Here is a 27,099-nt window from a genome sequence, read left to right as displayed (position 1 = left end):
TTAGCAGGGACTGGAAAATGCACCTAAAGTACACTCAGTAAGGCTTTCTAATTCTCTGAGATGCAGAGTAGCTCTTACTCTGGCTTATTCTGGCTTCAGCACAATGAAGTGTGAAGTATCAGCAAGCTTCCTCACAGCACACCAGTTACAGACCTGAGGTCTACAGGAATGAACAAATACATACATGTCTGAGTCTATTGTATTGGAAATGAATGGGCAAAACAAGTGCAGGGAGGTAGCAAGGAATGGGCGGAAAGAAAGGAACTGGCTTTAGGAACAGCCTTTTAAACAAGTTAGATAGGAGCAGCGCTGTTAAAGAAGCAGAGAAAGCTGAACATTTGAAAACTGCCGTTGAGGGCTCCTGAGCTGAGGATGAGACAAACAAAATGCAGCTAGAGAGCATCCATGAAAAATCATTTAACAGTAGAGGCTCAATCTGCTGTCACTGGTAGTAAAAGCTTACCTTTGCCCTAAAATAAAAACCAAGATCAACTAGCAATCTGAGTATGCTTCATGGGCTACACAAATGTATTCTGTTGGTCCTCTGTTTGATGGTCTCACTACAATACATCTGAATAAAAAAATCTGCGCTTTCTGTCCATTGAGATGTCTGGTGTCACTATCACACTGCTATAGAAAGCTCCTGAGTTGTTAATTTGAAAAACAAACAATCAAACCTTCAAAAACACGCTGACCTTGAATATGCTTTGGAAAGAACCAAAACCACATACACCAAGCAGACTTTGCTATTGTTTCCATATGACTTTTAAGGGGTAAAGTCCATGTCAGTGTGAGTTTGTGTCACTCCCTAAGCAAGAGCTCTCATGAATACTGAAATCACAGACGAAAAATTCAGGTCACAAATGACTGGTCAGTGAGTCTTCAAACTGCTGGTATTTGCAGCCAGCAACCCTAATCCATTCCAAATATAATTTATTTTCAGATGATGTAGTACTGCAAAACATCATCTTCTTGTCCACACAACAAAAAACAATCCCAAGTGGGAAGGACACTAGTGCTTCCTTTACCAGTCTTAATGGCTAAACTCATTATGTCTGGGGTGAAGATAATCTCCACATCCTTGGTGCTGTAGCTTTAACTCAAGTCTGGCTTGTAAACCTTTGTTTGTTCACATTTCATCACACAGATGTGCTGCCTGCCCAGCAGCATCCCCCTAGCTGAGATGAAGGCTCCATGTGGCTCAGGTTCTGTACTGAGCTGCTTTCCTTAATTTGTTTCTTTTCTATCTTGCCTCATTTAATTTCATATTGTTGGAAGCTTTTATTTAATGCAGAAATCACTTTCCCCTCACTGCTTTCCTCTTTCTCACCATTCTTCTCTGGGATCCTTCTTTTATCCCTTCTCATCCACTTTCCCTCTAGCACTGGAGACAAAATCAGACTTCTACCTTGTCACCAGCTGGCCAGAGTGCTGAGTCTTGCCGCCTTTGGTGATGGAGAGAATACAGAAAAACTTGTGACCCACTGCCCACAAAGCAGTCAGGACCTCACATTTTTGTTCTTTCGCTGCTTTCATGCCAGGACTGCAGGGTCAGCCGGGACTGTGTCAAATTACCTGAACTGAAGGCTGGGGTCTTAGCTCTTAATTCCAGTTTTGCAGTTCTAAGTTTCTGGATTGTCACTGAGCTTTAAATGTGCACGCAGGGCTTAAAGTACCTTGGCAAGGGAATAGTATGTGAATGTAATACCTCTTAACATGCTTGATCTTTTTAGTGGTGATGAAATGAAACCATGAAAGGCTCCAAACCAAATTTTCTTCAAGTTCATTATAATACTCATCAAATACTCTTGCATACTTGCATTAAAAAGGAGAAGAAAAGGTGAAAAGGTCTTGGGAACTTAAAAATAATGGAGAGAGAAACTATTAAGTTACACTGTGATGTGTAATTTCGGAACATAAAACACTGCTGTCTGACTGTAAATTTTTTCAGAGGTCGATCACCTCCTCTTTCAATAACTCATCAACCGTAATGAGAACCATATGATTGAGGCCCACTGGGATTGCTCTGCCTCTCATGATTCCTACTGCCTGTGAAAAACTAGTCAAGGAAATTTAAAAGTTGCTCATTTTCTCTTTTAGCTTGAAGAAAGAGGCCTCAAAGCTTTCTAAGAGATGTGGTCCCATGATTCAGGCACCTCCCAAGGAAATATTAGGAACTGCTGCATTTTGCCTTGGCTATGACACTGCTGACCTTGAGTATATCACTTCTCTGTGTATAAAGACATATATGCATACATACATATATGTGCATGTGTGCACGTGTGTGTATGTGTGTGCGCATACGTATCCAGGCAGAGAGTGCTTATTCAATCCTGGTGTCCAGTTTGAGACACACAGGAATTGATCTTCCCAATGTACTTTTTCCAGTTTGTAGGCTGCAAAAGGGCTTTTCACAACATGAGCAGGTTTTAGTCTCCACCAGAGAAATGTTGCTCATGAAAATATCTAAGTGAAGTGGAGAGGAAAAAGTCTGGGATGAAAGAACTGCAATGGGACTCCAGTCTTTGCTTGTCTACCCTTTCTTCTTTCCTTTTCTTTTTACCTCTTAGGTGGACAGATCAAACACCAGAAACAATTCTCAATTTACACCAAACAGAACCAGTTATTTTAATAGTTCATCTCGGCAAAATGAAATTAAACTGCGACAGAAGGGTTCTCTTCTCACAATTTTGCTAACTTAGTTTGAATTAAACACTTTATTCAGTCAATACAGTTGGACTACAATCTACATAGGCCTTAAATAAAAGCCATTTACTTTTGGTAAACACTCAAACTGCAATGAACTACTTTTGCAAATATCCTCCCAATGGCTACACAAACCACCTAACAGTTCTGTATACGAATATTCAGAGTTTGTCACAAAGTCATTGTCAGTACCTAAAGGTGCTTTAAGTAAACAACAGAATATAGCCAGCAAAAGCACGAAACATACTGCAGGGAGCAGGACGGTGTCAGCTGTCCATACCTGCCCTACTCGGACATCACCACTCAGATGTCAGTCAGTTGTTCCAACTTAGCGACCCGAGGTGACACCTTTTGTTTGGCTAATGACAGCTCCTTTGCTATGCTGATCTTGCCCCAGATTCCTTTCTGGCTAAGTGTGGAAATTCAGAACAGAGCACTCCATAAAGTGATACCAGCTACCACCTAACCGGCACAGAAAAAAATGTTTGCACATGCCCACAGTAAAAAAACATACAGGAAGCGTCTCTATTAAGGTCTTAAACACACCCCACCTCCAATTCCAGATCCAAACACCTCTGATTCAAAATGCGCATCAAGATTCAAGTTTTGTGTCCTCACCCCAAGACAAACATACTTGTTATTCATGTCACCAAAGAGGATTGGCACAATTTGGTCAGCTGAGTTACGCTCAGCACACCATCAAACCCAGCACGCTGGCATCGCTACTCATTACCATTTACAAGGCCTTTGACAGCCAGGGAAACAGGCGACACAGAACATGTGAGAGATCACTCATTCAGTGATAGCACAGAGGCTGTGGCTTAATAGATGCAGATGAGGTGGCTGCTCTTCCCCCTAGATCACATCCTGGGTACAACATTGGTAAGACTGCTCATAGTCAGCACAGCCACACTATCGCTTACCTGCAGAACACAAAACAGCTCCAAATCTTGCTGAAGCCAGTGGAAATCTTTCTGCTGTCACAGCAACAGTGATAACATGCAGCAAATGAGGCAAGAGCTATGTACAGAACTGCCACCCTTTCACAGGGAGCCCCAAGCACTTTGAAGGAAGACGGGACTGCTTGTAAATCACTGAACAGGAATCCTAGATTGTCATGTGGCAGGGGAGCAGTGGAAGAGATTTGGATAAGTATTTCACATGCTTGGGCCTATCAGTGACAAAGAAGTCATAGAAATGTTGGCTGAAAAGAACAAACATTTGCCCTTGGGCTCATGCCTGTGTGCTTAAAACAAGGCTTTCGCCAAGATCAGGCCAAGTCATAGGCTTTCAGCCAGAGATGTGAGGGGAATGGGTGCGACACCCTGCAGGGCAGGAGAGAGGGAGGGAAGGAGTGTTGGATCTTGCCTACCTGCGGACGACTAGCTTCAGTTTCTTGTAGGACCCTTTAACCAGGGAGATGGCCTCTCTCCTGGAGCTGCTCAGTTCCACCTCGTTGATGTTCACCACTTCGTCACCAGCCTGCAGCTTGGAAGGCAGGGAGTCTGCTTTACCTCCCTCCTCAATCTGCACAGGAAAGAGAGGAGAAAGAAATGGTGAGACATGCCTGCCACAGCTTGGCTATCACATGCAGAGCTAAGCATGCATTTCTGTTGAAGGAATTAAGTCTACCAGCCCCAAACTGGAGCTCTCTGACTAAGAAACATTGTCTCCCTTTGCCAGCCAGCTTCCTCAAAGGTCTGTGCTTGCCTCCCCTACATTTCATATAGATGGAAGCTGGGGACCAGCAGCCAAATTAATTCTGCCAAGAAGCATTGTTTTGAATAAGCCTGAAAAGTCTTTGGTATTTGGAAGCAGTAAAAGCCAGCAAAAGAGCCATGGAACGCCTCCTGATAAGAGTACCCAGGCACAAGCCCAAGGGCAAAGCTGGGATTAGAAGAGCTTGGATGTGATTTTTTTGTTCAAGCTCCTCTTTGTGATCTAGCTGGCTGATTAACAACAGCTTCTTGCTTACTGGCCAGCAAGAAAGCAGGTGCACATAGGTGTATGTAGTTAATGACATGCAGCACCTCTGTGGGGTTTTTCAGCTAGGGATTTAAAGCAAGTAGACAACTATTTTAATTTTATGAGAAAGTAAGCAGCCTGGTGAAGGCTATGTAGTGGCAAAGCTAGAAGGAGAATCCTAGGGCACTTTCCTCTGTTTTGCATGGTCCATCACATACACTGTGTAGCTCTTCATGCACATTGATTCTCCATCAGTGTGCCAGCAGATATACACCAAGTCTGCAAAAAAATAAGTGACAAGGCAGAAGACAAGAAAATTTGGCCCAGAATCTCTGAATCTCAGCCTTGTGCACTAATGCACTACCTCTCTGCAAAGGCATACTAGCATAGCAGAGGGCCAGGTTATATACAGGTTAATGCACTGCAAATCCTTAGTTTCTGGAGACTCAGGAGTGCCACCGGTTCAGACTGCAACTGATACAGCTTTTATTACAAAACTTACCACCACAAAATCTGATATTCAAAGCACCTGGCAGTCCCTGGTCAACAGAAGTTGTGACCTGTGTTAGCAACTGTCATGCAACTCACACTTAAGTATAACATCTCATGGCACATCAGAAGTATAACCTCTTCTTTCAGGCCTTCACCTTCCCAGACATCATACTGAGACAAATAAATGTGTCTGAATTGGATTAAGATTCTGATCCAGCCAGGGGAAGGGCTGCTATTTGCAGGAGTACCATTTTCTAAGCAGTGAAATTGCACAAACACTTCTGGAAGTTACTTTTATTTCAAGTCATGCCAGGCAAAGTGTAATGGAGCCATAACCCAGACATGTAACTCAGCACATATAGATGTATTACCCAGATTTTTACCAGAACATTAGTTTCAGTGTTGAATGGCGATTTCTCACAGGCAAAGCTGATATGTTCTTCTGAAAAATAGTATTCCAGCTCATGTACCTTCTAAAACTTAAAATCTGACTTCCACAAACTTAGCTACTAAATGCTCTGAACCCCCTACAAAGGTAGGTAAAAATCATTGTCATTCATCCTACCAGGAAGTCATTCCACTGATGAATGAGGTTTTTCTTTTCTTCTTAAGAATGGGTAAAAACCACAGGAATGAGACTTCATATAAAGAGCCTTGTATCACAATTACCAGGAAGGGTGAGAGATGAAACATTAGACCTTGCTTCCAGCATAAATAAATGACAAACTAAAAGTGCAGTATTGCTCCAGTTTGTTGCTGCTGTAAAGGAAAACAGGTGGGTGTCATTTCAATGAAATACAATAGAGTGGGATACTATGGTTAGATAAACTTGTGATATAGTCAAGTTTATGGGATTTTGTTTGGTTTTGGTTTGTTATGTTAGATCATATACAATGGAGAAAAGGCATTCTTGGAAAAATATCCTTCATCCTCTAATAATCTAAATTGTATTTATGTATCCTAGTTTTTTCACTCCACAGGATCACTGTTTTAAGGTTCTCTTTGCAACCACATGGGCTAGACATTTCTTCTTCTCCTCCTTTTTAGTGAAAATGGAAATTTGGATTCTTCCATAATCACCTCTATAAATAATGTGAAATCAAAGACCTTAAAGAAAGACTAAACCCCACAATACTTCCAATAAGGTTGCTAACATTATGAACAACTCTTAAAGAAATCTTTCGTCAAACCTTGATGCGTTCCAGCTTATGCCTATGCCAAAGGCTCTTAAACTGCAGCTTGCAAGGCCGTGTAGCCAGCCACAGTACCACAGTAAAGAACGCCTTTAAGCAAAGTTTGCTAGCACGAGTACAAAGTCATCTGCAAGTAATTCCAGAGGCTGAGAATGATCTGCTTTGCTCCCGTGTACTTAAACTATCCACAAGCAAGACCTAAAACAAGACCTACTTTTTGTGATTAGAAGCTTTTGATGGCATCATCAAAACCATATTACTCATGTACCTAGAGAGAATATAAATGGAAATATGGATTGATCTTTTGTTTACATAGTTATCTCATGTATTAATAATCTGTTAGCCTCCTTATATGTGTATTGCTTAGGTACAGTTGTGCCATCCATCTGGTTGGGGCTCCCTGGATGCAAATTCCTTAAAATTCGTAGAGGAAAACATTCACAACAGGCCTGTGACATGGCACTACCACTCAGAGAGTCAAAAGAGGCAAAAAGACTGCCAAGTTTCCACCAGAAGTCCAGAAACAAGGCACTGTCTCCCAAAGCAAGGTTCAGATGCTCCACGTTCATTTCTTCTCTCTGAATGCCTCTGAAAATATTTGTGTTTAAGGAGTGGTGATATTTCAAGAAAAGGACTGAATGATTCAAACAAAACAAGCTGCACTATAAACACAAAGTTCTATCTCTACCCAGTGTAATAATTATCAGCAAAGCAAACAAACCTCAGGGTACATGTAACCTATTTAAATGAACACCTGCTTCACTGGACAAGACTGAACGAAGTCAACGATGGGTCTCTGCTGCGTCTGTGATGCACTGAGCAGTTAAGGATGGAAGATGCTTGCAAAGCTACGTGCACCACAGCAAGCAAATAATATGAAGGCAGGCCACTGCTGCATGTGGTTACCTTCTCCGAACAACCTGTCTCACCCTGTGGACCAGGTCCCAAGTGAGAGGAAATGAGAAGGCAAGTTTTCAACTGTTCCCTAAATCTCAAGTGGTTCTAAGTGCTGTCAGTCAGCAAGGGCAGAGCCAGCAACACAGTCTGTTGTTTTAAGTGTGCAAGTTGTGCTGGAGTAGCTTGGGCAGCCACAGCGTTGTCAAATCACCCTCAACAGTCACTTGCGCCAAAAATTTAATTGCTGTGAGCTACAGAACCTAGCATAGGTCAATACAAATACAAATACAAATATACACCCACTTCAGAATGCCTCGGTAGTCTACTCTGGCTGACGCAAACTCAAGTCCCTTCAGTTGTCTTTCCTGCAGTAAAGCTTTCCATGCCCACTGCCCCTTCCTGAAAATCCCAAAGGTCACCCCTGGTCCTGCTTTGCATTAACACTCCAGTCCGTTTTCTTGCATTAGAGGAGGCTTCTTGTCATTCAATAGATCCTGCAGCAGACTTTGAACCCATCTGTTCTCCCTTTTTTTGGCTTACTGTAAAAGCAAGAAGTTGCTTAAGCAGATCACCAAGGATACATAAGACTTATTACTACTGTCTTTTGTTTGGTTCGCTATGGTTACTGTAGGTTCAGAGAATGCTGTCTAACTGAGATCCTTTCTTGATTATTTTAAAGAAGTTTTCATTATTTATTCCTCTTTTCCCTTTCTTTGAGGAGCTTTTGTAACAACAAATTCTCTGTAGCTTTTAAGATGGATTATTCTATCTTTGTGTCCTTTATATTATTAATGGTACATGTGATTCCTAAACTGTAAACTTAGTTGCTGAAGTTTCTCAATAAAAAAAAGCAAGCAAACAAATATGTATGCACACTGTATGCAGTTACACAAGTGAGAGCTGTGCCACACAGCAGGTTAGTATGACTGCTGGGTGACACTGGGAGATGCTCTGGAAAAAAAAGTAAGTCAGCATAGCTGGGTGTTAATAGAAGCAGCAGCAATTGAAATGACAAACTACTGCCCTTTTCGTGTCAGATATTATAATGATGGGAAGGGAAGCATCACAAATGAACTGCTGGAGATGGCTGTCCAGAATTCCTGAGCTGCTGAAAAAGATTTTACAGGAACTGACAGGGTGAGAGAGGAACAAATTTTGCTCCACGAAGGAATTGAGAGAGGTAGCTTTCTCTGCTGCAAGGAGTTCGTGACTTGTCCAGGAGGAGCATTACAGAAAAACGTTCTCTGCTTTAGACCTCATTTTCAAATATTTTACTGGAACCATTTTCATTCTTTCCAGTGGAACAATGCATTTCCAGTGAAACTGGGGTTCATCTCTTCCTTATCCCTCATGAGGTCATTAGCAATGGTGCAACTTGGGGGAAAGGGTTAAACCAGCTGCGCATTTGAGAGAAAACAGAGGAAAACTGACTGTATCTGTTTCCAAATTCAACAGTCAAGGTTTTAACCAATTCTCAGTGCCCAGACTGGAACACTGAACAGGTAAGACTGGGGTCTTTCATTTACCTGTCCACTATTAGGCCTAATAGAGCCACACCAGACCAGTCACATATTGCACCCAGTACAAAACAGTGCATGCAGAGGCCCACTGGGCCAAATTTGGCTTGCTCAGTAAACTCGCTGAGTAGCTGATTGATTTAGGCTTCGTGTTGGAGATGTGAGATTTTTAAGCCCCTGTGGAGTTCAGAGATGGTTCTCAAGCCTAAAAACAAAGTTGCAGAGCTGCTGAATGACTCCAGAGAATATGTGCTCCCCTCATTCAGACTTAATGCCATGTCACAACTTGGGGGCAGCGAGTGTTTCCCATGCAGCAGAGAGAAATTCTTCTCCATTGTCCCCAGTCTCTGTGCCAGCATGACATAGCAGTTAAGACAATTCAATCAAAAAATAGTTAAGTCAAAGGTCTCCCCATGGAGCCATGTCTCTGCTGGATTCCCCCATCGCTGATGCAGACATGCATCTCATGAGAATTTAGCTATTGACATTTACTCCAAGCCAAAGAAAGTGTTTCCAAATTAGTTATTGTTTTATTCTTCAGGGAAGCAAAGAAGAGATTTTTTTTCTCATAGTGGTCGGGATTGTTCTACAGTAACATTTCTGCTCCCAAGTTCAAAGCATAGTAGTGGAGAGACTAATTTAATCCAGGTGGTCATAGAAGGTTCACATGGAATGAATTTGCCTTGAGAGGCTGAACTTTATTCAGTAGAACAAGTTCAACTACACGGTTTTGAAGGGTTAGCAGTGCTAAGAAATCTTTCTGGTACAAAAAAAAAATCTGTTATTTAACACAGGCGAAACAACATATTTTCTCCCACACTCAGCCTGAACCATGTTAATGAATACACTTACCTGGCTTGGAGCAAGACACCTAGCAAGAACTCCAGCCCCTACCATTCACGACTCTAACACTTCTGCCATCCCCAGGCTTATTGTCCAGATACTACAGCAGAGAGGCACCACTGTAAGTCTAGAGGGACATCTACTCACCATGTTAGCAGTGACAGTCACCAGCACTGATTTTAGCATTGTAGCCGACATCAGAGAAACTCAGCAGTATTTGACCCCATACAGAGAAGAGTCACGAGCTCAGGGCTGCACCACTGTCACAGACAGCTCAGGGCTTCTTTGCACCATGTGTGTGTGTGTGTGCATGTGTATGTGTCTCTGGGGACAGATTCATTTATTTCCTACCTGTCAGGACAAAATCAGCTCACCTGCCCCTCCACTGAATCAATCAGCTCATCCTCTAAGGATATATATAATACGCTGCCTTGATTCTCAGAAGTGGCAAAATTCAATGTCAAGGCTGCGGCAGAGAGCATTCCCCAGTGCTGTGCCCTCCCCAGGTGGTTGAGGAGGCCAAGACAAGCACAAGAGCTTGGCATCCTCTCTCAGCTCTTTTGCCAGCACCAGGTACACTTGGCTTCAGATGAAGTGGTACAGCTAGCCCCAAGAAAAGTGGGGTACCAAGGAGCACAGCCAGTTCCCAGGCCCTTACCTCTCCCCTCCCCACTGCCAGGGTACACTTCTGCTGTCAAAGCTGCTTTCCCCACATCCAGGTGGCCAAAGGTAGGTGCTGCTCAGTGAGAAAGGCCGTCCATCCCTCAGTGGGGCAGAGGAGCTTCCTTCAAGACATGTCTGGAGAAATCACTCCTAGTCCCCGTGGCTTTACCCCTCTCCTGTTCCCCTGCTCTGCTGCCTGAGGCAATCCTTATTTTGCCTGTGCCTAAGGCTGGACCTGATGAAAGCTGAAATGAGCAGGAACTGCTCATGTTTTTTTCAGAGGAAGGATTTCAGGCAAGCAAGTTGTATTTATCCAAACTGGAATCTGTCCAGGATGCTGAGCAAAAATGGTACAGAGCCTCTGATAACAAAGGGGACCAGGACCTCACCTTTTACAGGTATTCCCAGAAGCCAAAATGAGGCACATGCAGCAGCAGCAAAGTGTTGCCTCCTCCCCGCCAAGTGCTACGGATCCAGATGGAAGCCTGCTACCCCTTGATGACTGAGCACCACCCCTTCTCTAGAGCCCCTTCTCTCCCTGCCTGCACTTGCACTACCACAGGACAGCAGGGAGCATCACTGACCCTGTGCCATTTACGATGCCTTGGCTGCACACCTGGCTGTTCCCACTTCACAGGAAAACCCAGCCCAGGAGCAAAGGAGTAGCCAGACTGCTTTCCTGCAGCTTCCAAACCTGGATGATCTGGAAACTGGGAGTGCAGGCAATATACTGGAGTGCTCCTGTGCCAGCACAGACAGAGGCTCCCTGAAGGGTCAAGATCTTTTCCAGTAGGATTTACCGAGGGCAGACACCAAAGCGAAGTGGCCGTGGGCACCGAAGCAGCAATCCAGCTGCAGAAATGCCACTGTGATCCATGCAGGGTGGACAAGTTACTGACAAGTGGTGAAGATTCAAGGTCATTTCTAGGACTACCCTGCAGGCTCCAACACTTCCACACTTCTCCATTTCCTGCGTGATTGTTTCCTGTCCTGGGAGTAAGGTTAATCTCAGCAGTCAGCCCCTCAGCAAAAAGTGGCAAGAAGTGAATGGAAAACAGATTGCTGGCTTCAGCTACAAGAGATAAGAGGACATACTTGGATGACTTTGCATCTGACTCCTCTTGGTGACTCTAAATTCCTAAGCCAGCGGAGGAAAGGCAGCTTAGCTCTTAAGATAATTTTCCACCTTCTTAAGCACAGAACTGTTAGGCTCCCACAGAGATTTTTACATTTAAAAGTGGAAGGGGCAGGGGAAATCAAGTCTTCTTTCAACTAATGCACAAAGATAGACCGATGCTACAGCTTTGATTCAGACCTTCAAGAAGCCTCCAGGATCTTTTCTGTAACAAGAGGCAAACCTAACAATAAATTTTCTCCACCCTCTCCACCATATACAAGACAAGGAACTAACATGTGTTTGCTCTACGGTAACGCCTAGAGCCTTATCAGGTCCCTCTTTTAGAGGCATGGTACAAACACATTATCACGGACAGTTGCTGCCCCAAGCCTTACAGTATAAATGGACAGGTTAGACAAACAGAGGGACAGGAAACAGAGGTGTGGAAAAGCTGTGACAACAGCAAGCAGAAAGACAGCGGCGAAGCCCGCTCTCAGCTACATGGTGACATTTGCAACATATGGACTGAACCTAGAGGCAAGGAGAAGCAAGAGCACCTGCAGGATGGGAAAAATCAGCTCGTTTTCAGTCAGCAGAAAACCAGCTGTGATGTGCCCGGGGACCGACTGCAAAACAGCATTCTGACATGCTTTACAGTGGCAGCAAACAGTCCTTCTCCTGCTAGCCCAGAGAGACAGGAAAAAGGTGGTTAGAGGACAGGAGATGGCTTCTTTCCTGGCTCTCCCAGCACTCAGCTGCCTGCTGTTCCATGTCAAGGCGTCCAGGGAGCCAGTATCTCGAATGTCATTAATGCTTCTTCCTACCTTCCCTCCTGTTGTTCACAGCACACAGCAACAGGGCAAGGCAAGGAAAAAAAGCATCAATGTGCACCTGAGTCACAGACAGAGCAACTACAGAAAAGCGATGCCTGTGCAGGTGCAGCGTAATGCTCACCCTTTTGCAGCATTAAAACTTGAGGGATTGCTTTCTCCTGCTCTTTCTCTGTTTCCTGCATGAGGCCAGCTTTTAACCCAGCAGTCTTGCCTGCAGAATACACCCTACCTGCACCCGTGGGAATCGGAGAGCCTTACTTCTTTGTTCGCTGTTTGGTTTTTGCAAACAATCCATTCCATGAATGCCACAGAGGGTATATCACCAGGTGATACAAACACTGGGGCCTGGAGGACGTTAACTTGATACCTTTTGGTCTGCAGCGATTATCAGGGCTATATCAGCTCAAGGGGCTACAAGAACTCATTCCCTGTTACTCTGTTGTATCTGATACAGCTCACCCCTCTCCCGAGCACGCAAAGCCGGTGACTGCACATGTCTGAGAGTTAATATTTGCTTTGCAATGTAAGAGTTAAAAATAGCTGTTTGTCAAAGAGTCTGCTGGAAAGGTCTTCTGCTCTGCCCAAAACACGCCCAAGGTTTCCGCACTCAGGACTCCTCTTTTCACGCTGCTTTGCCATCTTGTCCCTGACTTCACAGTCCTTTCTCACATTTCTTACAAGGTTTCAATAATTAAAAACACAGTTCCTATGACTTTTAGACAGTGACCCCATTACAGTCTAGGCGGGGGGCTATCAAACATGTGGCCACCCAACACACGAGACAGCACTGCCTCAAAGCTACTGCATGGCTACTGAGTCCATTGCAGCAGTGCAGCTTGGAAGAGCACAGCAATTGAAGATCACTTGCAAACCCACGTCTCCTCACACACTCCCATTCCCCAGCCACTCCTCTTCGTATTGTGTTCCTGGTGTGCAGCGTGCTACTCATCATCCTCCTCACTGTCTCTATCCTGATCATTGTGGCAGGAGCCAATGCAGCATGCACCAGCTTTACCCACAGAGATGAACTGAGCCTAGCGTTTAATGTTTCTCACCCAGTGCCATGCCCCAGAAAAAGCTGGAGATGGGCCTGTGGTAACAGTTGTAATTAATAAAACTGAGGTAAGGTACTGTTAAGGGACCGCCTGAACCCTACAAACCCTAGGATTTTCAGTCAATGACATCAGCTGCTCCCTAATCCTTTCCACAGGCACCTGTACAGACCCCCCATACCATCTCCAAACAGCCCTGCTTGGTGGTTGCAGTGTATCCTTCAAACTGTGGGATGTCATGGACCAACGCTCGCTCACAAGCCACAATGTAAAATGTGCAAGGACTGGGCCACCTCAAGAAATGTCACCTTTTGCACTGAGTGCAGATGGATAGGCATAGGAACATGTTATTATTTTTTTGCTGTTGGCAGTTTCTTTTGCTTTGCATGCTCTCTTCTCTCAGCATGACCTTACGTACCCTCCCTCCTCCTGTCATTGCCATCTAGCAAAACAAACCAGCTGGAGATGTGTGTGCAAAATTATATTTGTTACCTACTCCAAGGACAATTTTTCAAGCCTGGGGAAAGCCAAACATAGCATCACAGGAACTGCCATAGCAGGAAATCTAGTTATTTCTTTAATCTCTCTTCCATCTCTTCTAAAAACAAGGAGCAAATGACATTTGGAACTTGCCTTTCAACCCTTGTTACATAGCACTGCCTTGTGCCCTTTTTTACAGGATGCTTTACATGTCTTCCCTGACTTTTGTATTACTTTTCTATACTTGCTGTTATGACCTATAACCTAGAGGTTGTAGCTTGACAGGGTGATCAACTGCCATGAGACTTTCTTTGCATTGTGTCTTTTTGGGGTAAGTGAAAAATATTTCCACGTAAGAAAATACAGCTGAGATGTATGCACCTGTAATGGGTTCGAAGAAGAAAGGAGACAACCAGCGGGCTCTCAAAATACAGTTGTTGAGGTTTTTTTTCACCACATGATTAGACAGTGAACTTCCTGCCTTGGCATATTGCTCACATGAATTCAAAACAGAAATGTCAAGAGAACCTGCCCTGCAATCAGGTAATTCCATAAATTAGGTAAACCTAAAACTATCGGATTTTTTCTGGCTACTGGAACAGGTAGCACTTATCTCTCCTGGAGACAGATCTTTGGCTTCAGCATGGCCTGTTACTGCTTTTGAGGTTTGCCACTTCACTTTCCCTTATTTCCCTTCCCCAATAGCAACACTTCCATTACACCTGTTATAAATAGCAATAATAATAGTAATGACAACAGTAGTAACGATCCCCAGGAACTTTCTTTCCATTAGTTAATTTGACCTTTCAACACCATGGGAAGACAGCAGGAAGTATTGTTCCTAAATTAGAGAGGAATAAAAACAGAAGCAATGTTTATGTAACTTTTCCAGGGTCACTGAAAGAATCACACATTAGCACTGGAGTTGCACTCTCTACTCTAACTGCCAGGTCACGCTGTACTGATGCCAAACGAGACTCCCCCCTTTAATATTTCTACCATGTCCCCAGCATTAAACCATTTTCTCTCACGGTGATTTTCCCTTTTCTACAATCAAGAGGAACTGCTACTGGATGCCCTTCCATCTCTATTTCTCATTCCCCACTTTTCTCCATAGTTTTCATTCTTCTCTATTTGCTGTGGTTGTCCTCTCCCTCGTTGTGCTACCATTTCCCTTTCTTTCTTTTGTCCTATATTCCCGTCTTCATCATGATCCTCCTTCCTGCCTGAGCCTACTAATACAAACTTATAATCACTAAATGGTCTACATCTGAGAGGAAAAAAACCAGATGATGCAGCAGAGCCATGCTTGATGAACCGACTGGAGCTTTTGCCAGGCATTCAACAGCTGCCTAAGGGATTTAGATATTTACTTCTCGCTCATTTTAATGAGAATCAGACATCAACATTTTTAGGGACTCTTTGAAGATCTAAGCTTAGAGCAGCCAACAGCAATTAAAACACAGCTCAACATCAAGAGATGTGTCCTTTAGGGCAAGACAGTGCTGCTGGCGTCCCTAGGTAATGAGAAGGAAATGCTAACGGACTTTCCAGAAGTCGCTGGGCCGGTTCATCACAGCACGGCGGCTCGATGCATTTTGACTCTCTGCCAGGTCACACACACTCCACAATAACGCAGCAAGAACTCCCCTCGGACCAGATAATGGCAACAGCGCGCAGCTTAGAGTGACGGTGCCAGTACAAAAGAGGAATTTCATGGTCCAAGCCATTGTCATCACATCACACTTGGCAAACCCTTTCTTTATTCCCCCAGCCTTCTATAATTATTAAAAAGTCTTCTCAAGTGAATTTAGTGCCCCTGAAAGATGCCAGGCTCACAGCCCTGGAGATTAATTTTCCTTGCCTACAGACCAGCTTGTCACCCTTCCTCCCTGCCCCCTTCTCCCCACTGCACCTCCAGGGTGTTTTAGCGCTTTCTTGAAGAAAGAGCCTCTTAGAGACAAAAGGAAGACTATTTCTCTGAGATCTTCAGTGCTGCTTCTGAGATGGTCAGCTCCACACATCCAAGTGCAGCAGCTATTTTGAAAAAAATGCACATTCGTGCAGCAGAATGTATTGCTTCTGGTCCCCCATGCACTGGAGCATGGGAGCACATCGTACAAAGGCATGGCCATCTGCAGGACCGGTGTTCATGTGAAGAGCACTTCACAGCATCATCTATGAGAGTCTTCTCACCTCATAACGACCCATGAAAAGAATTCCCTGCCAGTATTTTCTCTGACACCCCAAATAGTAAAGAATCACAATCAAATACGCAGAAATGATCGAAAAAACAGGAGGGAGTGGAGCAATCAGTTTCAATTTCATACAGGAAGAATAAATATCTTAAAGATCGAAGTGTCCATGTACTTCTGACCACCATCCACCTACTGCTGTGCACACCTACTTGCACACGCACATGATCGCATGACTTTGTGCCAGGACAGGCTGGCTGAGCATTTGGGAACCTACACACCACGAACCCATGCAGTCTTAGCTGTGCACAAGCATTTTCCTAAACAGGGTTCTACCAGGGTATACAAATGGAAGAGAGCACGGGAAGTGAAAAGCCTGTTCTTGCTCAGGCCTTGTGGATGTCTTGCAGGGCTTCGTGGTCTTACTGGGAGCAGCTGGGAGAAGGAGCAATAAACTACGAGGGAGATACACAACTTTGGTCGGTTTGTTCAAATCCCTCACCGTGCAGCCACTATCCTTGTCCCCTGCTGCCACCCTGCGGCAGTTCGAAATTCAAGGGACAACTGCTTTTCTCTGTGCTGCTAAGTCGTTTGTAGCTGGTGGGACTCAAACCGTGAGGGATTCTTTTCTAACGATGGGCTAAAAGAGCAGCTCATGTAGTGTTAATGAGAAAAGGAATGAAACCCTGTCAGCTCAATCCTAAGTCTGAATTTCACCCTTCAAACCTATGGGTAGTTCTGTTTTCAGTAACGTGAGTTACGCACGAGCGGCAAATTAATTTGAAAGGCCATTCATTTATTACTGTTGTGAAAGTAGAGCAGTTGCTGCACTTAAGCCAGAGTGAATATCCCAAAGGTTCAAAGGCAGATGCATGAATAAATTTTATGGTGTGGAAAAGCAAGAATAAACTGTTAAACAGTGGCATTTACCTTATTTCTTAATTTAGATACTGAAAACCCAGTCAGACTCACCAGGGAACGCTGCAATCCTCTGCCTAATTACAAAATGAGAGAAAAGCGGGTCCTGACATCTTCAGCCTGTCTGGCTGACATCTTTCAATCCTTCCCACTCCACCAGCCATGATCTCCATGGTGTCTTTGTTCTGCAGCTCTCTAACATTTTTGCTGATAGTACCCTTAACCTTGTGGCTCAGAGTATGTTCCCTATCAGTTTGTCCTGAAAGCACCTTAGGCTACTAAACATTGGATAACATTCATGTTAATAAGCACTGAATTAATTTTGTGCTCTGTGTCAATTCTTTAACTACTGTCCAAGAGGCCAAGTGCACCCGAGTCCCCTGCCCACATGTCAGCCTAAATGTCTCCAACCTGCACAGGCAGGGTTCTTTTCACCAGCTCAAGAAAATGCTGGAGCAATTTTGAAAGTAAGACAGTAAGAGCAGGCTTAGCTAGTGATTAGCAAGGCACTTCATAGCAATCCAGGAACTTTCTTGTTAATTTTACACTGCAGATGTGGACTCTAATAATGCAAAAACTGCTAGGGTGTGTGAGGAAGCGCATTTGTTCTCTTCTACCTTAAAATAATCCCTTCAGATGTGGGTGACAGGGAAGGGTACTCCTTAAAGCCACTCTCACAACAGTAAAAGCAAAGATGCTAGTGCCAGCTCTCTGTGTTTCTTTTACAGGTATCCCGATAGATGATGCATCGGAAGAGTTCCTAGTCTTCATAAAGTATACTGTCTGTTTTCCTAAAGTCCAGCCTTTATCCTCTCAAGAGGGCAGCAGCTTTTCCCCTGCTCAACAGATCTCTCAGCAGACACAAGCTTCCCAAACCGCTGCAGACCATATGGATGTGCAGGGGTGACTTTGCAGTTAGCTAGTTCAGGATCATCATCATCAGAGCTGAGCATGGAGCTCAGATTCCAGAACATGCCCCAGAAAATCAAGTTAACAGCTCAGGCAGTAAGGCTCTGCTCTCTTTTGTCTTATCCCAGCAGTACTAGCATCACTCAAGTTCATTAACTTACGTGCACAGCACCTAGCCCTCTCCCTGCCTGAATCCTCTGAAGTAGCCACATCTTTCCTGGAACTACTTTATCAAGCCCTTCTTTTAAGTGAGGGGATTTATTGCTGTGTTTCCAAGCTTATTCATTTATCAAGCCAAACACTTTTTGGCAAAACTATTTTTAGCTGCAGTAGACACATAAACGAATTTAGCTGCAGTTCAGGTCGAGGCAGGTCCAAGTTTTCAGAGCCAGTGCTGCTGTCAGGTGCCATAGAGATGGATGAGGTAAACATACCTGTAAAAACAGTAGGCACACTGCCCACTGCCTTCCTCCTTCCTGCATGCCAGAGAACTCTTGCTCTTAAGCTTGTCTTTTGAAACTTTTTTGTGTGAACACAAACCTCAATATTCAGTCCAGATGGCTGCTAACTTTGTGGACGCTTATATTCACACCTTGCCCTGCATCTAAAATGCAGGGCTTACACCCACCAGTATGACACGTAAATGCCTTTCTAGAGTAAGGGTTTCAAATTCTCATTCTGCCATACGTGCCAGGGAAAAGTCCACCACAAGCGTCTCAAATACAAGCTGAAAACATGTATTCCCTTCCTGCCTTCTCCTCCACTTGGTACGATTTCCTGGTTTCTCACAGTTCTCCCATTTTTTTTGCTGCTCTTCTGTTTCCAAAAATGTCACTGAAAATAAACTGATAGGACAAACAACTACGAGATTCCCACTAACAAGGGCAATATGAAATGACCTGTTTGGCTATCAGCAGTGAGAGGCCCTTGATCTCAGGAAAGAATTGGATTACAAAGGCATGTTTTCCATGAGTACTGCTAGGCTTACTCCAGTTTTATACATAAACTAGGGCAGCACACAAAAAGTGACCTAACTCCTGCATCATGAGAGGGCCATTTCATTTGCTGGTCTTCTCTCTTCTTGGATGTAGTGCTGGGTCCTGGAGGTATCAGCATTAAAGACACAAGGTGATGTATGAATGCGTGTAGGCTTAGCTGGATGGGGTACAAGGAGCACTTTATATCCAAATATTGCACAACCTTTTCCATTTCCTTAGCTTCAGTCTTAAGCACCGAAAAATCATATTCCTGCTTCACACACGATGGGAGCAGTCAAGAGCATCCACGGGGCCCTCATTCCCTGGCAGAAGGTAAGTCAGTCTGACAGCCAGGTTCAGGCCTTCTCAGAGATGGCTCCCCTCCGATACTCATTCAACTGATTTTACAGAGCATGCTGTTGTGACCATGCAGCTATATGAAGACCGTATGCTCAGAATGCTACCTGAATGGGGCACAGGGGCTCACTGCGCGTGCTGTTTATGCAACGCACTGGAAACTTTACTCTTGCATCTTGGGGATGGGGAGGAGAAAGAAGGGGGGAGGAGCAGAAATAACTAGAAAGGAAGGGAATGTGCCTGCTAAAGCCAGTTGTTACACATTGGCTAAATAGCATTTCTTTAATTGCCATAGCTCCAGGGGCTAAGGCAGCAGGCACATGTTTTTATAAGCTGAATCATACATTAATGAAAATCCCAGGACATTCCTGTAAGAGCAGAGGCATTAGTGGTAGCTGGGACACTGGCCAAATTCCAGTGAAGGTAACTACATTCCATTTCCCTATGGTCTCACCATCACTTCAATGAATATGGTCAATTGTTTCAGCTCCAGGTTGCTCCGCAGCATCCCGGAGATCAGCTGCCGTACCCACAGCATCCTGTACAGTTCTCTGGGATATCATTCTCACTTAAGGAATCTTTGCGGAATTTAAAAATAGGTCCTGTGAATGATGAAAATGTCCCTTCTGGCAAACAAATTTACAACAACAGCTTTGAGTCAAACAAGCTGCAGAAAACTTAAGATTGCATAAAAGTTCTAAGAGGAAAGAACAAAAAGTACACTCAAAACCTCAGGGCAGAAATATTGTGGCAGACACTGCTCAGGCTGTTTGGAATTAGTTTAACTAACATCCTTCTGGGGACTTGACCAAGCATTGCTAAATTCAGTATACGTCTTTTCCATTAATAGGGTTTGGATGAAGCCTATACAGAAGTATTTTTCAGAAGAAAAGTCCTTCCACTGTAAGAGGACTTGAAATGGGTATTTCACTCTGCTGTGACTAAAGATGGCCAGAAGCAACCCTTCGTCAAGGCTTCCAAATCTAAAGCAAATCCACACTTTGAACCCCGATGGTTGCAGCCCTGTCTCTATAACAGCCTGATCCACTACCTCAGAAAACAAGCCCTGTCCGTGCTAGGCCGGGCTTAATCCAAGAAGCAGTGAGCAGTGATTCACAAGACTAACTACTGCTGTCAGCTGTGCTACTGACCCTATGCATTAACCTCCAGAACCTAAATCATAATCTAAATCTTGGGTAAGGTTTTTCCCAGCTTTCTTCACACCAAGCACCACCACAGCCCTTCAATGTTTCTCCACCAGCACTACCCAGAGAGCAAGGTACTACATAGTGAGAGCAGCAAGGCCTGTGACGTGACCCTGGACCCACATCCACTAGGTCAATGGCAGGGTATCTCGTGGTGGGGATAATTTTTAAAGATATCCTCTCTCAGAGGGAATGCGTTTAACCTAGTAAGTTAAAAACAGGCACTGTATGGTCTGTATCAAAGCAGACTGTGTCGAACATGTGAAAAGCTTGAATGAGCTTTAAAGGCTTCAGATCACATTCAAAGGGCCTGGCAGGAGAAGAGCAAAACCACAGGGAAATGGGACAACAAACCTTAGGGCTGCAAGTCTGACTTTCCAGCTGTTCCAGCAGAGACTTTTGTGAACACTATTATTGAACTGCTGCTGTTTGCTCTCACCCTTGCCAACATAATAACTAAAAATGTACTGTGCTGGCCCTTTTAAAGCTGCACAGAGCAACAGTTACAGCAAAAATCCCAGCATCTGTTCCTCAAGATGAATTAGGGCCAGAGCCATCTGACCCTCTTCTTGTTGAATCTCCCTTTTGCTGACAAGACAGACCCCCAGATTGGAACAGAGGCTTAGCAGTTTGATTCTTTCCTGCATTTTGGCCCTTTCTAGGGCAAGGATTAATGCCTGAATCACATGGATAGCCAAAATATGGAGTTTCTCACTATGTAGGAAAACAGCACAGTGACGGTGGTAACCTCTTGACTTACTGTTGGCACAATAGTGGGTCCTAGAGATTCCTACCAAAATCACAGCTGCAACCGTATGCTTGTATATGTCTTCACAGAGCTAAAAAACATGCAAAGCATAGATAGGGATGGAGTGCTATGCTGTCCATTTCGCAGGTGAAAGTGTGGGCAGATTGAGGGATTTGCTGACTGCACAGAACAGCCTGCAACTGACCCCAAAACTGAACCAAGACATTCCTCAGTCCTAGCCCAATGTTTAGCTTCCAGGTTTAGCTTCAAGGCTGCCCTTTTGCTTATCTTTTCTTTGCCTTAGAAATTCACTCAGGAAGCCCAGTCTTGGTGAATCAGAAGCTAGATATAATAAAGTTGCCCTCCTCTCTTCCTTACTAGAATTCTTCCCCAAATCTGTAAGACAAAGAGATGCCTTTTAATAGGCCTTATTGCACCAGAGTCTGCCTGGCTTAGCTAGCAGCTCTGGGGACAAGGAATTAAGATTCTTATAATGCTTGTGCTCTCCACTGCCAATAGCTCACGACTGCTGCAATGGGATAGCTGGTGCGGCTGCACAGCGACGTTTACCTGAATGCCTAACAGAGGCATGTGACGATGTGTGCCACAGCGCTCAGCTTTCTGCTATCTAAGTACTGAAGGAGTCCACATTTTTGAGTGCTTCTGCTGCACCCCGAAGGACCAAATCTGTTCCTGGTAGCTCACTCCAACTTACCTTTTAGGAAACACTTCCTTTTTCCCCACTCCTTTTAGAAAGGGTCCTTTTAAGCGACTACATTTCAGCACAGAGCATGCTGCCATCAGTCTCCCCCAGGCAGCACCTCGGCTGGCATAAACCAGTGAGACACCCCTCACTTCACACGACATCCCCTGCCTACAGAGCTCTTACAAAACCAGTCCTCTACACTTGCCACTTGTGTTGCCACCCTTTGTCATGAGAACTGCCTTCATTTTGGATGTCCAGCTATTGGGAAGCTGGTTGCAATTGTTGATAAAATGTATGCATATAAACACCACAACCCAGATGTGGCTTTCAGAGGAGCCCAGGTGATCCTGGCCAGAGTAACGATCTCAGCCTGCCTATGAGAGGACGAGATGTTTTTCACTCAGCCGTCTGCCTGAAATAGGTATCGTCACTCAGTGTCCTGATTGATTAACTAAGTAGGGACTGAAGGAACAGCATGTAGTACTTAGCTAATTACACTGGCCGAGATCTTTTGTTCTGCTACTGCTGGATCGCCTCAATTGATTCTTTCAGTCCCTAAACAGCTTTGTGGGCTGTATGCCTGGGCAGAATAAGGTCTTTTGTCATACTTTAATGAACAAAAATGTTTTAAATCCTCTCCTTCTCACTCCACTCCAAGTAGCAGCAAGGGTAACCTTGGTACAAGGACAGCTGCGTGGCTGATCAGTATCTGTCAACTGCTTTCTTGGATGTGATTGCAAATGCACTCCTCTCCCCACAGGAACATATTCCTCTTATTAGGCTGTAGGAGTTTACATGCTTCACAGCATCGGCTATCCGGTCCATCAGTCTATCGAAGATATATATTGCCTCCTCCACTTCCATGGGCTACAGGGGATTTAAGTCTTGAAGACTTCTTCTAGAACTCGGATAGGGTCTGACAGCTAAAAATGTGTTAAAAGCAATCATAGCTATTTCTGTTGGCTCTCAAACAAATAGATAAGTCTCAGATATCAGCAAACCCAGAGTACAGTCCAGCTGTTAAAACCTTCAGCAACTTTGTCTAGCCCAAACCCCTGAATACACACACTTTTTGTAAGAAACGGAACCATCTAGAGGCTAACACGATGGAATTGGTATCAAATAAGCTCTGTTACAAACCAAAGAGCATTACTTCCTGTGTCTGCTTTTCTCTTCCATCCCTTCAGTTAAGTGACATATTCTTTGTGATCAGGATTGTCTCTTGCTGTGTGCTTTGGTTTTGCCTAGAGCAAGATGCTCCTGAGAGCAAATCATGCTCCCTTCTGCTCTCCTGCGAGCAAACACTTTCTTAGCAGTAACACAGTCATAGCACTAAATACAGCCACCTTGCCACTGCACAGATAGTTTTATAAATTAAATGTGAGTGTATAATAAGAATTTTTTTAAATGTTTCTGATTTCACCTCTCAAACAGATTAACAGTTTGATTCCTGATCTTACCTTCCCTTCTCTGCAAGATACTGAGAGCAGACATTATCAATCCCAAGATAGCTAGAGGTATGGTAGGAAGCCAGAAAAGAATCTTATTCAGTTTCTATGAACAAATACTTTACAACACGTTTTGTCAGAAAAAATCCAACCTTACCTGGCAGCACTCAACACTGAATCCTGGTGCTGAGTTCCCACAGCTAATCACTTTCCTGCCCAGAAGTACTAGTAAGGTGGGTGCTGAGCAACTCTTAGAAAATCTTGCAAGCACAAACCACTTGTGAGTGTAAATCACTTGAAAGTATATCCACAGAAAGTCTTTGAAGTACCACCTTTCTAAGATTTTAACTTCTGTGACTCTGAGAAAGTAGTCACAGGCTTATCCCATTTGCTTTGTGAGCTTGTAACAACTTCTGCAAGAACATAAATGACTCCTACAATTTTCCTGCAGTTTGTTAGTCAAGTCTGTAAACCCCATAAGCCCCATGAGATAAATTTCTAGGTGATGCTGCCAGAAAAAGCAGTTGCGAACATTCAGCATAGTAACACAGGTTCATGATTAATTAATTCCTGCATAAACCAATCTGAAACATTGGGGGGGGTGGGGTGGGGTGGTGTTAAAATCCCACCTTCAGTTTAAAATTTCCAAGGATTAAGAAGCTGCTGTTGTAGATGCTTGGTAAATTGTTCCACTGATAAATGGCCCTTCACAAATAAAAAGCTACCCCTTGTTTCTAATCATCTTTTAGCTTCAGCATCCAACCACTGGTGATGTATTTTTTGTAGTTAAACTGAAAACACTTAATACGCAATTTAAAATGTGAAGTATCAGGATTGGCAGTGTCTCACTGAACTTCTCCACAAAATGTCTCCTAGTCAGTTAATCTAATAAACTTCTGCATATAATGAACATTTTCTCAGCATTGTCCGGAGTCATTAAACCTGGCATATCCTCCCCAAGTACAAGTAGTAAAATGCAGATGTCATGACCGAGCTATGAGCTGACCGTGTTCTGCTCTATGTGCCCATTCTCCAGAGCTGGTTATTTTTCAGCTGGCTGAGTTTCAGATGTGAACTCAAGTGACTAATAAATGAAAAGGCTCTTATCATCCATTCCTGTGCTCACAGTCCCTACACAATTTTGCCCGGGCACTTGCCAGTAAAGTTGTAATAGCTCGTAATACATGCTTCATCACTTACTGAGATTCATTACCAAAACCCTTAATTTGAGTAATAAGGGAAAAGCCCATTTCTCTTCCAAAGTAATGGACTTGGGGAAGGAGAGAACACCTTGGAACTAACAAGCAGTTGTTAACCTACCGTGATCAGAAAATAAAGGCATACTGCTCTTTTGTAGCTGCTATTTACACTGAATGGTCTCCATGTCAGATTTGTTCCCTTTGAGTTAGAGTAAGTTGGTTTGAGTGCCAGCTTGGCGTGTCTGAAACACTAATTGTCTTGTTTCCATTTCACACATCATCATCACAATAACATTTCTCGAACTGGAAGACAAATGCCGGTTTGACTGATATGGCACACTGAAATACTGCCAGATAACCTGCAGGTTTATTACAATTTCAAATATGGCTTTTCCCTGGCCCAATAAAGAATTAAGACTCTGGCAAATCTGCAACCCTACTGCTTTGGTTTAAAAACTATTGTTTAAAACAATGGCTTTTGCCCAAATGCTCACAACATGTTTAGGTGTCTGCTGCCTTTTGAGATACTCTAGTATCTCATAGTCTCATAAATGCGTCTTTAATTCTGGAAGTACAGAGAAGAAATAAATGCAGAGCAGAATAAAGGCCCAGGTCCCTAAATGCACACAGGTGAAATCAGTATGGAGTTAGGCACCAAAATACTACATGTATATGTAATTCCTTGCAGATTTTAAAGTACTATGAGAACAGAACACATTTCTAAAATGAGAATTTCACTGCCTAATTGATAAGGAAGAAATAAATGCATCCAGATCACCTAATGTGATAGGAAAATGCATTAAAACCAGTTAACACAACACTTTCCTTATCGGTCCAAAAACATAGACCACATTTTAAAATCTAGTGGTTCTCACACCGTCTAGCTCCATTACCTCAGCAGAAGGTTTAGAAGTTGGCCATAGGATTCACTGTGTTCAGACGGTTCACTGGGTTCAGGGAACTAAAGCCATGTAGCATATAGAGTTGAGGTCCCCAGGTCATGTTAACAGGACTTCAAAGGCATTGGAGTTATTCTGGTTCCCTTAGGCCAGAAATGTATCTCTATATGACCACACAGCTCCTTTTCTTGGTGTGTTTGAGCCTCATACATAAAAAGAAACCACAAGTACTTTGAGCAGATTAGGTTTTTCCATGCGCACAGAAACAGAAGACTACGCCAGAACAGCAAACATCACAACAGCATTTTACATCCTTGGTAGCTTGCAATCAGCAAAGATGAAATCCAATACCAGCCAAGTTGGCACAAAGCTAAGAAAAAGAACCAAAAGAGAACTTGCCAGTTCCAGTGATCTTAGTTACCCAGCAAACCACCTCCTTCTCTTGAGAAAGCACAAGCTCCCACTGGCTTCATTCTTCCACTGTTATTCTCTGAGCACCATGAGATCACAACTTACAAACACCTTTTGTGGAGCCCATGTTCTGATTCTCCCAGATGGTATTTACTCAGGAGCTTTCAGAAATGCTCAAGGACAAAGAGGAAGTACTAAGGAACATCCTGTGACTGCCATTTGACCCGCACACTCACCCTCATGCCTGACTATCCGCTCTCTGCACGTCTCCACCAGCTGCCCTTCTGGTGCTTAAAGGCCTTGGGAGAAGGCTGACACATTCGGCAGTTCCATCTTTTTGTCTGAAGTGTCAGGCTAAGATGTACAGTAGATGATACGATAAATGGTAACATTGATACTTGACACTTGTTCACCTTCTCACAAGGAAGAGAAAGAATCAGAAGAGACTATGCGCAGTTATTACAATTGGGTTTCAAACACTCTATTAAGCATCCTGCAAGTCTACATATACACAAACCCTGAGAGGAATGACTTAAGACACACAAGCATACACAAATATGAGATTTATATGGTCAAATTGTCCTTAGTTAAGAATGAATCAGATGCAAGCAGAAGTGAGAGGCTGAGAATCCCTATAAATAATCTAGGCATTCAGAATCAATACAGCAGAAAAGAAGACAGAGTTGAAATATGTAACCTACTGTTTTCTACCCTGAATGTTAAGAATTAAAAGGGCATGAAACAGCAAGAGCTGAAAACCACAAAGAGTGACTTTAGTTTAATTACCACATTTCATTATACATACCAGAATCTCAGCCCATTTGATAGCACTGCATCTTACAAAATATTCTTGTCTAATACTACTCATTACAGCAGCTTTTTGTATTGTATAGATACCCCATCCATAGTACAGTCTAAGATACTTTCAGTTTTGGAACCATTTTTCCAACATTGTAAGTATCCACGCTGTTGCTTAATCAAATTCTTTTGTGATCCCTTCCAATCTCACAAGCAAACATGGAAGTGGCTGATCTTTAAGCAAATGTCAGCCAACAGATATTTCTTCTTTCTCACTTGGGACGATGATGAGAAGTGCTCCTTGCCAAACGGGCCTTTTCAAAGGAAAGACTCCTCTCCGAACAAAACTAGTGTGGCTCTTTATTTGAGTAGCAAAAGAACTCACTCAGCTGAATGACCTGATGCATTTATTAAGTTTCCCTGTGTTTTTTTCCTGTCTTCTCCTCCTTGAAATGTCAGTTCAGAGGTTAAATGTACTGCTGAAGCAGTACATGAAATTCTGTTACAAGATGGTGTCACTTCTGTTTTCCTTCTGCTGAATTTCTATCCAAAAGCCAGCTTTCTAAGAACA

General features: G+C 43.6%; 1 protein-coding gene across 1 annotated transcript in view; it reads right to left on the bottom strand.

The window, feature by feature from the left end:
- Positions 1–27,099, bottom strand: part of SHROOM3 (shroom family member 3) — a 153,210-nt gene that overhangs the window by 103,119 nt on the left and 22,992 nt on the right. Inside the window, exon 2 of the mRNA XM_010575507.1 lies at positions 4,079–4,233. The gene's annotated coding sequence lies outside the window, so the exon portion shown is untranslated. The remainder of the gene's footprint in view (positions 1–4,078; positions 4,234–27,099) is intronic.

The sequence above is a fragment of the Haliaeetus leucocephalus genome, unplaced genomic scaffold (genome assembly GCF_000737465.1).
Source record: "Haliaeetus leucocephalus isolate CR32 unplaced genomic scaffold, Haliaeetus_leucocephalus-4.0 Scaffold484, whole genome shotgun sequence".
In the NCBI taxonomy this organism is placed as follows: Eukaryota; Metazoa; Chordata; class Aves; order Accipitriformes; family Accipitridae; genus Haliaeetus; species Haliaeetus leucocephalus.
This window is presented reverse-complemented; position numbering and strand designations above follow the sequence as displayed.